The sequence below is a fragment of the Balaenoptera musculus genome, chromosome 5 (genome assembly GCF_009873245.2).
Source record: "Balaenoptera musculus isolate JJ_BM4_2016_0621 chromosome 5, mBalMus1.pri.v3, whole genome shotgun sequence".
In the NCBI taxonomy this organism is placed as follows: domain Eukaryota; kingdom Metazoa; phylum Chordata; class Mammalia; order Artiodactyla; family Balaenopteridae; genus Balaenoptera; species Balaenoptera musculus.
Window position 1 is genome coordinate 94,101,400 of NC_045789.1, and position 14,130 is coordinate 94,115,529.

Genomic DNA, 14,130 nt, shown 5'->3' on the forward strand with positions numbered 1-14,130 from the left:
TTTCTAGGCTAAGTCCAAATTGAGAAGAGATATTACCCCCTGGCTCCTTCCCTAGAATAGGTAGATAGATAGGGTTGAGATATGTATTGAGGATAAAACACTTCTAGAGCCTTGAACATAAAACACTTGTTTTCAGGAGTGGAGGGAAAGTGAAAGCATGACTGGCCCTTATCTATTTCTTATCTATTCTATATTTATCAAAGCTCAGTGGTAGGACAGGAGAAACTAGCTTATGGAGAGTAGGGACAAATGCCCCAGCTCTGTGTATGATGACTCCAGGATAGAGTTACCAGATAAAAGACAGGGTGTCTAGTTAAATTTGAATTCAACTGAACAATGAATATATATAATATATATATTAATCTAACTCTTTCCCAATATTTGGAGTATACATATACTAAAAATGTCATTTTGTTTATTCTAAATTCAAATTTAACTGGATATCCTCTATTTGTATTTGCTAAATCTGGCATCTCTACTCTAGGATTAACCTTGCTGGACTGGAAAAATTATCCAGAGAAGTACTAAAAATACCTAGGTTAACTGAATAAACATTATGAAAACAAAATTTAGCCAAGGGAATAGAAGGGAAGTAGCAAACATACTTTCTTTTTTAAATGTTCATGAAAAACAATAATACAATTAGCATCAGTTTTCTACCCTAGAGGTACTTCTTTTTTCCAGCATTCTTTTGTACATTATTCATATGCTAAACAAAAAAGAGCTAAGCTGGCTTCAAGCTGATTGGTAGTTGTATGGCAACCATGTTGTTTTGATGATGCTTTTATGTTCGTTTCAACAAAGTTGCCTAAAAAAAACATGAATAGCCAATGCACGAAAGAAATACAAATAAAAATAAAGGCATGAACAACTGCTCCTCTGTACTAGTAATCAGATGTGAGAATTAAAATAACAAAATACTATTTTTTCCACACCAATTTGATTAAGATTTTAAAAATGAAAATGCTAAAAATTGCTGAGTGTGTGTTATGACAGGCTGTTTCATAAGCTATTGTAGAAGTAAAACTAGGTACATAATTTCTGGAAAGCAATTTGACATACTGCTTACATAAAGAATCTTAAAAATGTTCACATCCTGTGATCCAGTATTTTCTTATCTAGGCATCTACCTGAAAGAAATAATCAGAAAAACACTCAAAATGGATGTATAAAGTTATTGCTGCAATTATCTATTACAAAAATATAGTAGAATGTAACCTAAGTATGTATCTATACAGGAATGTTTAAATGAATTTTGTTAAATGAAAACAATGTCACATCACATAGTTTCTTAAAGAATATTTACACCCAAGGGAATGTGCATACAAAATAATGTTAAAAAAACAGGGAGATCAGCTCGGTGCTTTGCGATGACCTAGAGGGTGGGATAGGGAGGATGGGAGGGAGGCTCAAGAGGGAAGGGATATGGGGATGTATGTATGCATACGTCTGATTCACTTTATTGTCAGACAGAGGCCAGCCCAGTATTGTGAAACAGTTATACTCCAATAAAGATATATTAAAAAAAAAAAGATTAGCTGACTAATATCTAGCTAGGATGGGTCAGATAGCAGTGGCAGAGAGCAAAGAAATAGGTAAAGTAGATATTACATTAAAAGTGACACAGTTGGATCACTGATAAACTGTTTTGAATAAATGACGATAAATAGGAATCTTGAGAAAAGTAAGGCTAATGAAGAGTTAAACCAGATAATCTTGAGATAGGTCTAGCCTAACAATAAAACTATATGATTTTATAATTAAAGTATAGAAAAATAAATATAGATGTTTTACCTACTCAATTTAACTCTTTTTCCTGTCTTTGTGTAAGGTTCAAATTTCATAGTACAAATAATGTTCTTGAGATCTGGTGTTTTCTCCAAAATGGATAATCATCATTTATTTTTTAATGCAATGTCAAGAACTTCAACAAATGAAGTTTAATTATTCAAAAAACAAAAACCTACAGAATCTAAGTGTTATATTTAATGTTATTCCAATTTTGAGACATATGGGTGTGCATGTGATATATGTGTGTTTGTGTTTATGTGCCTGTGCATCTGTGTTTTTCATATTCAGAGTTAATGCATCAAGAAAACACTAGAGAAAAATACACTAAATATGAATAATGCTTATCTGTAGATTGGGAACAGTATGTGCATTTTTAATAATGCTTATGCTTCCATGTATTTCACATTTTCTACATTGAGTATTATCAATTCATGATAAAATATGTTTTAAATGGGTCTAACAGATTGATGTTATAATTTCATATGAAAAAGATCTATTTTTATCTACCAAATTAAGACAAAACATTGACATATGTAAATGATATACGTAAATAAGAAATCAACTGGGATATGGAAAATTTCTAATTAAATGACTGAATGGGATTGCTTTCTTCCTTCACTCTATCTTCTACTACAAAAAAGAAATGTTGACAATTAGCAACTTTTTTCTCATAATTCTATAAGGATTTGAGTGTATAGTTTTCCTATTTAAAATATTTTTTTAATCAATTAATTAATTGGCCACACCACACAGCAGGCAGGATCTTAGTTTCCCGACCAGAAGCCGTGCCCCCTGCAGTGGAAGTGTGGCATCTTAACCACTGGACCATCAGGGAAGTCCCTAAAATATTAATATAAGCACATAAATGTATACAATTGAGTAATGAATAGTCTCATTTTAAGGTGAGAGTATCACCTTTTGGGGATTTAGGGTCAAAATATGCATTTTGCAAAGTTTAGATGTTATATTTTATAACATGACTCAAACATTGAAAATATAAAAGCTAGAAGTCTACATACCATTTACTTACAATCTAAATAATGCAACTTGTATCTATATCAAAAATCAATTGATTCTTTCCTTTTTCTTTTTTTTTGAATCTCATCAATTTAAGACATTTCAAGAACAGTGAAAAATAGAATCTATTTCTTGTGTAGTATGTTAGAGTTCCATTTACATAAATAACTGTTTGAGTCAATCTGAAATAGTACTTAAGACAACTGAAAAATAAAATGATTCCTTTTAATTGACGTTAACAAAGTCAAAAGAGTCAAATATTTTCTCTGGATAATTAAAAGATCAATATTTTCAAAATTTTTGTAAGTAATTTGGTTCCAATCTGCAGATCAAATCATTTCTGAGTCACATTCAATGTCGCTTGCTGCTATCTCTGTTTCAAAATTGTGTATTTTACAGGAATCAAGTAGTTAAAATCTGCTATTTAAATATCTGTACAACAAAATGGCTAAAATCTCCGTGGAGACTCAGAATGATACGGATTTGAAATTTGAAACTCAACTTCCTCAATTATAAGTGTAACCTTTCAGAAGTTCTTAAGCCTTCTGAAATTCTGAATCATCATCTACAAAACAGAACCCAAAATGTACCTACCTCATTAGGTTGTAGAAAAACATAATGAGGTGACACCTGCGATGTTTTTAACCCTGTACTTGGAACTTTCCTAAGCATTCAATTAATTATATCCATTATATACATTATTTTTTAAAAAAGCACAATTGTTTCTGTAATCCTTAGTCCCTAAATGTCAGGCAATGCATTTAAAAAGAGTTTCTTTCAAAAATATTTCCTCTCAGCAAACATCTACCTGCAAGTGGGCATTCAAGAGTAAAGTGTTCAATGAATCTTATCTGTAAAACAAGAGAAATACATTTAAATATCTTTCCCCTCCTCTCTTTTTTTCCTTGTGACTTTAACAAATTTATCTTTGAAATAGTAAAAACAAACAAAAATGAACAACCAACCAATTGAAAAAAATAAGTCATTGTTGTGAAAGAGGTGCCTGTGATTTTTGCTTTTTTATGTGGCACAGTAGCTTATTCCAATTTAATTTTTCATAAATGCCGCCACCTAGTGTTCACTAATCCAACTTTTAGTATTGACCTTAAACTTACATTAATGTGGAAGTAATGTTCCCTAGTTTCACAGAGTCAAATAACATCAACAGTCAATGTATTTCATGTTTCCAAGTCTTTTAAAAAGACTTCTGATATTTGAAATAACAAAGAAATGGTGAAGTAGGAACAAACACAGTAGCTAAAGTCCAGCATTGTAGACATGATATATTACTTTGTAAAATACAAATACACTGTAATTATAGTTCTCTTTCTCTCTCCCTCCCTCTGTTGCTCTCTCCTACTCTCTCCCTGCAACAGTTCTTTACAAATTCTTTACTTTCCGTTGGATCTATGGCTCCCAGCATAGTTCTTGGCACGTAGTTGGTGCTCAGGAGAAAACATCATGCATGTAATAAAATACCTAATTCTTGTATGCCAGGGGTTGTTTTAATCAGTTCTTATATAATATCTCACTTAACTCCTAAAACCTTTGAGAAAGATTCTATTATTTTTTTCTGTTTACAGATGAGGAAACTGAAGCCTAGGGAAGCTGAATAACTTTACATGAACATGTAGCTGATGAGTGGTCAGGCCAGGAATTGAAGTCAGTCAGACTCAAGAGTTCTCACTTTCAGCCATTAGTGGCCAATGAATTATCACATTCACAAAAATGGTTTGGATCTCAGAATACTTACAGCTGTGCCATGTTGATTGATAAATGAGAATTGAGAGGTAAATGTGTTTGAAATCATTTATAATTCTTAGAATATATCACTATTTCTAATGAATTTGAAACATGTTATGAAACTGAACTGAAACTATTGAGGGTAATTGAAATGTGTCACTGATTAACAAAATAGAAACATATTTTGTTCTACCTCCAAAAAAATGAATGCATACTAATAGGTTAGATGTTTGAATTTGTTCTTTTTTAAATGAATTGTAACCTCTCCAACAAAAATTACATGCAAAAATAGGACAACTTAACTAAGGAGGTGCTTTGCCTATTTAAATTAATGGCTTACTGGTGTGATTTTAATTATATTATGCAATTTGTTCTATTATATTAGTATGTTATGTTGCAAGTAATTTTTATTTTTTGCTTTAACTATTATCTTTTCCCCTTTTGTTCTACAAAGACAGGCTTCTAAGTTTAGGTAACTGTTTTAGATCAGAAACTTGACATGAGAATATTGATATTCATTGAAAGGTCACCCATTCATCAGTTTCATACCATAAACATCTGTACTAAAGACAAAGGAAAAATTGTATGTATTTTGTCTTGCTAAAAACAAACATTGAAGGGAGAGTAGTGGTGGAGTTAAAGTAATAGACCCAACAATCATCACACAGCAAGTAGATAAGTAATCATAACTCATCTACTTATCCCTTCATTCCAAACATTTACTGTGCATGAACTCATAGTCTTTCAAGAAAAAAGCAAGAATCTAAACAGTGATTTCCCTTTTACTTTTTCTAAACATAATTGACAACTTTCTGTGGCCAAACATATCAAATATTAAAGCAGTATCTATGCAGCAAGACTTTGAAATGTCAGGGCCCTTTAATTTTTTTAATGTTTTTCTGACATTTATTTCCAGATCCTTTAAAGCAATTTATTTCTTTATTATTGTTTTTGTGTATATTTGACTCACTAAATTGTAGCACAGTTTGACCAGAGTGGATCTTTGACAAGCATTTATTAAAAAATGAAGACCTCATTCTCTGGGGAAAAGTCCATTTTTCTCCTCACTTCCATCTTCCCCCTTCCCCTTCCATTCCAATAGGAAGACATCCATTGTCTCCAATTTCTTCTAAATTGTTTACAGAAAAGGAAATAAATATGAAGACAATTGCATAAAAACAAATCAATATAAACATTTCTCTATAAAAAATGAAGCAAGAAGCAGTTTTTGGTATAACATAGTCATAGCTTAAGCCAAGTCTACTCAGAGCTACTACCTTGATAATGTGCTTCAGAATTGCTTATTTTTACTTCATCCTTACAGACTTTAAGACTGAATTAGCCAAACTGATTATCTCTCTCCACCAAATTTCACATACAATAAATATTTTGTGCTTTGGGTTTTTGTTGACCAGACCTAAAATAATAAAGTCAGAGCCTGTCATTCTATATGCTGTAGAGTGGAATGGATTGGAAGACCTTATTTTGTAGTGTTATTAATCAAGTATTAAAAACATAAATGGAAATTCATAATTAAACATTTTCTCCAAGCAAATTCCAGGACCAGAGCAAAGATTATGCACAGAATAATTATGTATTCTTAGGCAATTTGCCAATTAAAAACTGCTATGCAAATCAACATTTTTTTCTATGTCTATGGTTCTAACTTTTCATTTTATAATCTAAAAGGTACTTGCTGATAAGATTTTAACATTTTTTAAAGTGTAAAGACATGAAGAAGTACCTGAAATTACACTTACATCTCATGTTGTTCCATACACGTTCAGAAAGAAAGATACGTTAGATGTCAAAGTTGGATTTAAGATGGATGTGATTTATAGTCATATGAAGTATATTAATTGCAGAGGCATAACTGAACCAAAATAATCTATCTGGAGAGAGAATCAAATACAATGGAGCTAGGACGTTCCATGGAATTTCAGGTATGGCGTTGTTTGGGTTGGATTTCTTCCAGCCAAAAGATTTTCAAGTTTACATTACTGAAGAACAAATATTCCCAGACTTAATATTTCACAATCATGTGTTTTTTTAATCATATGCATGTATTGCTTCCATTAAATTGTATATAGTGTATGTGCACACACATATATGCATATAGAAACATACCTGCATACATTTGTGTGTATACTTATATTAGCTTATGATTCCATTTTATCTTCTACATGGCCTATTACATTTCCTACAATAACACCCCACCACCACCTCTGTAAGATTCAGCTAACATTAAATAGATATATTAAGATTCTAGAGTGAGTGAGTTCTATGCCAGCTCTATTTGAGGTTGAGGAATAAGGGGTAATGCTGCAGGGGGTGGGGTATACCCCTGCCTAACTATGCTACATTCATGCTTTAGTTGTCCTTTCAATAAATTAATTAGTGACTAGTACTATTTTCTATAGTACAAGTTGTAGATTGTGAATTTACGGTAAGAATGTTTAGTCTATTTCTCTGAGTGACTTGAGATGCCTTTGGAGGATTTTACACAAAAGGTTGACATAATTTGATTTGTGTTTTGAAAGGGTCACTGGCTGCTGTGTGGAAAATAGAATGTAGGCTCACAAGGGTGGATGCAAAGACACTGGTTAGGAGGCTACTAAAATACTACTAGCAAAGTATATAATAGTGGCTTGGAATAAGATGGTGATAATTATAACTGAGTGCTCCATTTCTCAAAGGCAATAATTTTAACTCACCTATAGATTATTAACTTAATTGAAGGAGAAAAGAAAGTCTGTAAATTTCCAAATCATAGGACTGATCCAGTCAGTCAACCCTGAAGTCACAACAAGGCAAAGATATTTCAAAAAAAGAAAATGAGCAAACTCATTTACGACTATAGATGCAACTATTTTTCTTTCATTTCCTTGAAAGAATAAGGAACCATAAAAATGTAGGAAATTATTCAGATATGCGAAATGTTTCAATATTAGAGTATCAATTCATGTCATTAATTTCTTCAGTTATAAAAAAATTACATCTAGTTAAATGTATGAAATATTTCATGAACTGCATCATCTATGCCTAAACAAGTAAAATTCAGTGAAATAAGAATAAAATGATATTTTCTTATAAGAAAGAGCATCTATCTCAGACCTTAAAAGCTAAAATAAATTATGAATAATGTTATACAGACATTCACATTAGAGTCAAACTCAAGGAAAAACTCAAGGATGCCCATTGTCATTACTAGTGTTTAGCTGTAAAACACAGATAAAAAAAAAAGTGACATGACCAATCCATTAGCATTAGAATCCAAAGGGGAAAATCTATGCAATATATTACAAAGTTATTCTTAAAAAATATAAATCACAACAAATAAACGATTGACAGCCATTCGATAGACAGTATTGTAAATTTGCAAATTAATAATTATATACTTACAACATATAATCACACAATGAATAATAAATGTCTAGTAATATGAAAATATCCAAATACCCAAACTTTTCTATCATTAAAAAATGCAAATTTAAAAATGATACGCCTACTTCACATAATTGACAGTTTTTAATAATAATAATATAAAACTGTTCAAGGAAACTAATGTTCTTAGTCATTGCTGATGGCAGTATAAATTATTTTACATTTCCAGTTGGCAATTTAGAAATATATATGAAAGGCTTTAACTCTGGCACTCCTTTACCTATCAATGTCATTTCTACATAAACCTCATAAAAAATCAGCCACAGGCTCAGTCAAAGATAGAGGTAAACAATCTTCTTCACGTGATTATTACAATGAGAAGTTTTTTAAAAACAAACATTGATGTCCTAAAAAGGAAAATGGCTAAGAAATTATAACCAATCCATATGATGTAACATCATGCAGGCATTAAAAAATGAAATGAGGAAGAAATGTTAATAAACTGAAAAGTTTTACGAGATAATAAGTTTAATTAAACTGGTTGCCAAGTACCATACATAGTACAAAACAAAACAAAATCGACCTTTCCTTAATAAAATTTAGTAAACTGCAAGCACAGATTCCAAAATATTACCATTGATTATCGCTAAGTTCTAGGATTCTGGTATGTTTTTTCTGCCCTATGCTCTTTAGAATTTTTTAAATTTTGACTATATATACGTTATTTAATAAACATATGAAAACAGAGCATACGATTTATTTTAAAATAATCCAGTTGATGATTTTTTTGATGTCAAAGGATAGAGGAGGTAAAACAGTATTGATTAGAGGGCCAGTCTTTCTTTAGAAAGGCTATGGCTCAATCATTCTTTCAACAAGCATTGATTGACTCTCTGCTCCATTTCATTCCATAAGCTAGAAACAAGGCATTCAAAGATGAGTTAGTCACAATCACTTTCTCATAAATCTCTTGGATCAGTGAAGGAATCTGACAGTTACAATGTCAGTGCAATTGCAATGAATTGGATATTTATGTGGATAAAGGGCACAGAGGAGGGGTGTGGCTGCCTGGGTGAATAAGAGATAAGAAAATGTTTCCAAAATCCTGAATAGGAAGCTGATGAAAATAGTGCCTTCATAGTTGCTATAGCACCTTTATCGCATAGCTTGCAAATAAGACCCTTCATAATTTGTCCTCTTCCTAACACTCACATCTTCTATCACTCCAACATGCCCTGTCTTGACACCTACCACACCATACTGCTCCATATTTCCCAAACATGTCATGTTAGTTCATTCTCAGTACTTCCTGCATCCTATTCTCTTCAAAGAACTGTTTTAGAACACCACAGATTTCATAAGATACCCCTGTTTTGTACATTGTTGGTTTCATTTGCATACTCATTCAAAGTATTTGTTCTATGTCATCTTAAGTCATCATGTCATTCTATCAGTCCAGCATCTAGCATCTAACACAGAATCTGATGCACTGTACACATACTGTAAGTATTTATTGAATGAATGAATGAATGGTGAATTTTATACAACAAACTTGCTACAATTGAATAGGACATTTCTCAGACAAGAAAAATAGCATGGCATTATCTTTGAAAACAAATCAAGATAAAGTGACCTTTAGTTTATATTTATCTAAGATATCAAGAACCAGAAATAAGATTGAAACGAAACGTTTTGTTAAATCTCCAAATAATCTAAATTACAAAAATTGGACCAAGCTTCCGAAATAAAACAAAAAATTGAAAACCAGTTCAAAATGAAATCAGATATATTAATTTAAAAAGTCATTTTACTGAACTGATACAAAATTGCCTAATACCCTAAAAATAGTTTGTTTCAACCAGAACAATGGTAAATAGATCATGATGCTACTATTTGATAGGTACAAAAGTGATAGTTTTGTTTAATACTCTCCCTGGTCTTAAAAATAAAAATAGAATAACTGTCTATTTTACCGAACTCCAGACTCCATGGTCCCAGTAAGTAATGACCAGAGAATGAGGTCGCATCTCTTCTTCCAAAGGGTAAGTATTTGCTGTCGAGTGGCTCAAGAACTCCTCCTCCAGCTTCTGAACTCCTCTCTTACATGTACAGCCATCTTGTAACGCACGTCCTCAAATAAAACACATGTTAAAGAAGGAACTTGTTCTTGAGACATTCCCTATTTGCATGGTTCCATAATATTCTTGAGAAACACACGAGGAAGCATATGGGCCACGCATGCGCTTTGTTCTGGGTGACGGGCCAGGCCCTAGGGGCCAAGGAAGGGGGAGGCAGCTCTTCCCTCAGCTGGCTGTCATCAGGCTGCAGCGTACCCCACCCCCGCCCCCTGACTCACAGCTGGGAGACAACCCACAGCATTATTGTGACAGCCACGAACCCAATGCTCACAGCCCCCTTCTCCTTCGTCCTTGGTCACCCTGACCTCTGGCTCTGAGTCCTGTTCTGACCAAATCACGATGATGAGTATTTGGGGGTGGGGGGGGGTAGTGGGAGGGGATGGAACCAACTTTTTCTGTATTTTGTATTGTATGTTTTCTTCAATATGTAACCAATCAGTATCTTGTCAATATAGTCAGCTGATTGATCGACAAAAAAACAAAGAAAATCCTCCTTGGTACATGAGAATTCCTCTTCTATTCTGAAGAGTCATAAGCCTTGTAAGCAAATGAATTATATAGACTACAGAGGCATTACTGAGAGGCTTCCAGTGGAAAGACAAAACTGGCTCTTCCATAGGCCTGGAAACTACTTTATAAGCTAACTATTTGAGGCTTGAGCGTGTGCACTCTGCATATGTGTATTTACTATGATGCTGACCACAGGGTTTTAGATAGAGCAGTGAGTCAATCGATGTTGAATGAATAAGTAAATGAATTAATGGATACATAATCTATAATGAAACACTATTTGATATGTCTGGAAGTGAACTATTAATCGTAATCAGTAATACCATATAAAAACCCCTTGGCTAAAACTTGCTGTACTAGGCAAAAGTTGTATGTGGGCATCAGTGTTGTATCATAAACTATGAATATATGGCTATATGTGTGCATGATTCTACACATATTTATGCATATAGGTATTCTGCTTCAATATGCAGTCTTAAGGATATGCAAAAAATGCATATCTTTAAAAACTAAATCCTTAAAATTTTTAAATAAAAGTATTTATTTCGGGTTTCCCTGGTGGTGCAGTGGTTGAGAATCTGCCTGCCAATGCAGGAGACACGGGTTCGAGCCCTGGTCCGGGAAGATCCCACATGCCGCGCAGCAACTAAGCCCGTGCGCCACAACTACTGAAGCCTGTGCACCTAGAGCCTGTGCTCTGCAACAAGAGAAGCCACCGCAGTAAGAAGCCTGCGCACCTCAACGAAGAGTGGCCCCCGCTCGCCGCAACTACAGAAAGCCCCTGCGCAGCAACGAAGATCCAACACAGCCAAAAATAAATAAAATAAATAAATTTTTAAAAAAATGTATTTCTTTCTAGTTAGGATGTGGTTATTTTTAATTTCTTAATTTTGCTGCCTCTAGTCTCTAAATGTTCCAGAAAGATATATATTATTTCCATAATCATAACAATATTTTATTAACAGACGATATTTATGGGCATATAGAGAGGAGAGAAACTAGATCCTCTCTACTGTGAAGAGATTAAATATTATTCACTAGATTGAATGTATGAAGACAGAACTCCAGTTCAACAGTTTTGTTTTTTTGTTGTTGTTGTTTTGTTTTGTGTACCCATCATGGGTGAAACTCTGCAGGCGTTGTTTCTGAGAGGACACTTATAGACATGAATATAAATTAGTCTCTGCCTCATGATTTTAAACATGGATTGAACCAAAAGAAGTATGGGTTTAATCTTTTGTTAATGAGAAAATCTCATTAACTTGAAGCCGTGATTATGATGGCATTCTGATTAACTGAAGCACCCATGTATTTGTGGAAAATTGTACATGTATACCCTTAAGTTACCCACCTCACTTTCTCCCAGAGTTGCTCTTGGGAACAGGGTAGACAACTAGAATAGGAGACCATGTACCTTCAAGAAGAGAAAGGATTTGCAATGAACTCAAAGGAAACTTTGGCAGGAACATTAAGAAAGACCTTGGTCTTTCTGACTGCCAGATTAAACAAAGTAAAGGATGTCGTTTATTTTACTTAAGTCAGCTCAGTTGATTCATAATACTAGTGGTAAAAGCATCTTAGAGGAACAGGTCAGGGATCACTAATCCTTTCTTAGTGACTTTATTATCTTATTAGATTTAAGCTAAAGAAAAAACAATCCGATAAGCAGCCAAGATGCTTACAAAGAATTAAAATGCTTTCTGAGATTGAGACTGAACACAGTTTCAATCCTGGTTTAAAATAACAAGCAGCTTTTCTTCCATTAAGTTGAATAAAAGAATACTATATATGTATTAAAATGTGAAATATTTGGAATTTATAACTACCTTCACATCTACTGAAATAATGTCCTAACTGGTCTCCCAGTTTCCCAATCTTCATTTGCCAGTATTGTCATTCTCCTGCCCATCAGCCCCTCCTGGCTATACACTGTTTACAGACGTAGTTCTCAGTGTGGGACATATGGAAGCCTCACCTCAGAATTTTCTGAGGTACAAGGTAAATTACTCTGGGAATAGGTTGCTAGCCCTCCAGGTGTTTCCTTTGCACAACAAATGTTTAGAACCACTGGCCTAGATACTACTATATAAATCCCTTAACGTGGCATTCGATGTCCTCCATAATCGGTCCCAGAGCTGGTTTTCTGAGATATTTCACACCATGTCTTTCCATGTATATTAATGAGTCAGTCTTCCTTGCTTCCTGATCTCACCCTGTCCTCCCAGGCCTATCATTGTCTTCATTTTGCTCTTTCAGCCTGTATTGCTGAATTCCTTGCTAGCCTCTAAAATTTTTAGATTTATCTTCTAATGCTCTAGCTGCCAAACCACAGCAGAGGTTCCTATTGCCCAGTATCCATCCTTCTGAGACCAGAGAGAAAAGATTTTGAACCTCTGGGCTGCACAATGTAGGGCTGTTTGGGAGTGCAGTGGTTTATGAATATGCGTATTAAGGTCATACGCTAAAGCTTACCCTTGAAGCCAATCCCTTTGTAAATATTTCATTCTTTGAAGTTCCTAATGATAGTTGATTAGTCCAGCCTCCATGCATTCCTATAGGGTCAGCATAGTAGAGCAAAAATTTTTTAAAGAAGAAAAAGTTATGGGTTTCAGAATTTGATAGTTCTGGGATTGACTAGCAGGACCGCCAGCTACCAGCTGTATGATTCTAAACAAGTCACTTCTTTTATCTCAGTTTACTTTTTCCTAAAATGGGCATAGTGTCTCAGGGTGGTTATGAAGATTATTAAAAATTGTAAAATTCTGATTTTTATTTTTCATGTGTCTCCACACTATTATTTCTCAGAGGATAATGTAGTTACCTGCTCCAAGTTGTTATTTAGTTTATATCTACTAAACCTTTGTTAATTAAATAAGTGGATAAAATGTTTTAAAATACTTCATCAAATTCCATTAGAAATGTGTGCTTTTCAGTTGCATTACTACCTGTTTTGGGCTGAGTTGTGTCCTTCAAAAATTAACACCAGTGTCCCAGAATGTGACTGTATTGGGTCTTTAAGAGGTAATTAAGTTAAAGTCAGGTCATTAGGACTGGCCCCAACCTAATGTGACCAATATCTTTGTAAGAAAAGGAGATTAGAATGTAGATACATACAAGAAAAACTTTGTGAAGACACAGGTAAAAGATGGTCAAGGTGAGAGGCCTGGGAAGAAAACAACTCTCTGACACTTTCATCTCGACTTCTAAACTCCAAGAGAGTGAGACAATAAACTTCAGTTTTTTAAATCACCCAGTCAGTGTACTTAGATATGGAAGCCTCATCAAACTAATACATCTCTTGACTTTAGTGTTATAATTGATACACTTGAAGTAAACACTAAGCTGTTTGTTTTATTGGTGTCTATGTTAATCTGTTTGGTATAAACATAAGATATCATCAAAAAATTAAAGTTTTCACCTGGAAACAGGATAACAACAGTATTTTTCTTGCTTAAAAAAAAGCGGTTCCTGCAACACAGTATGTGTCCCCAGTGAATGACTTCATATCATGTGGAAGATGTGCAATGAGGCTGGTAAATAAAGCTGT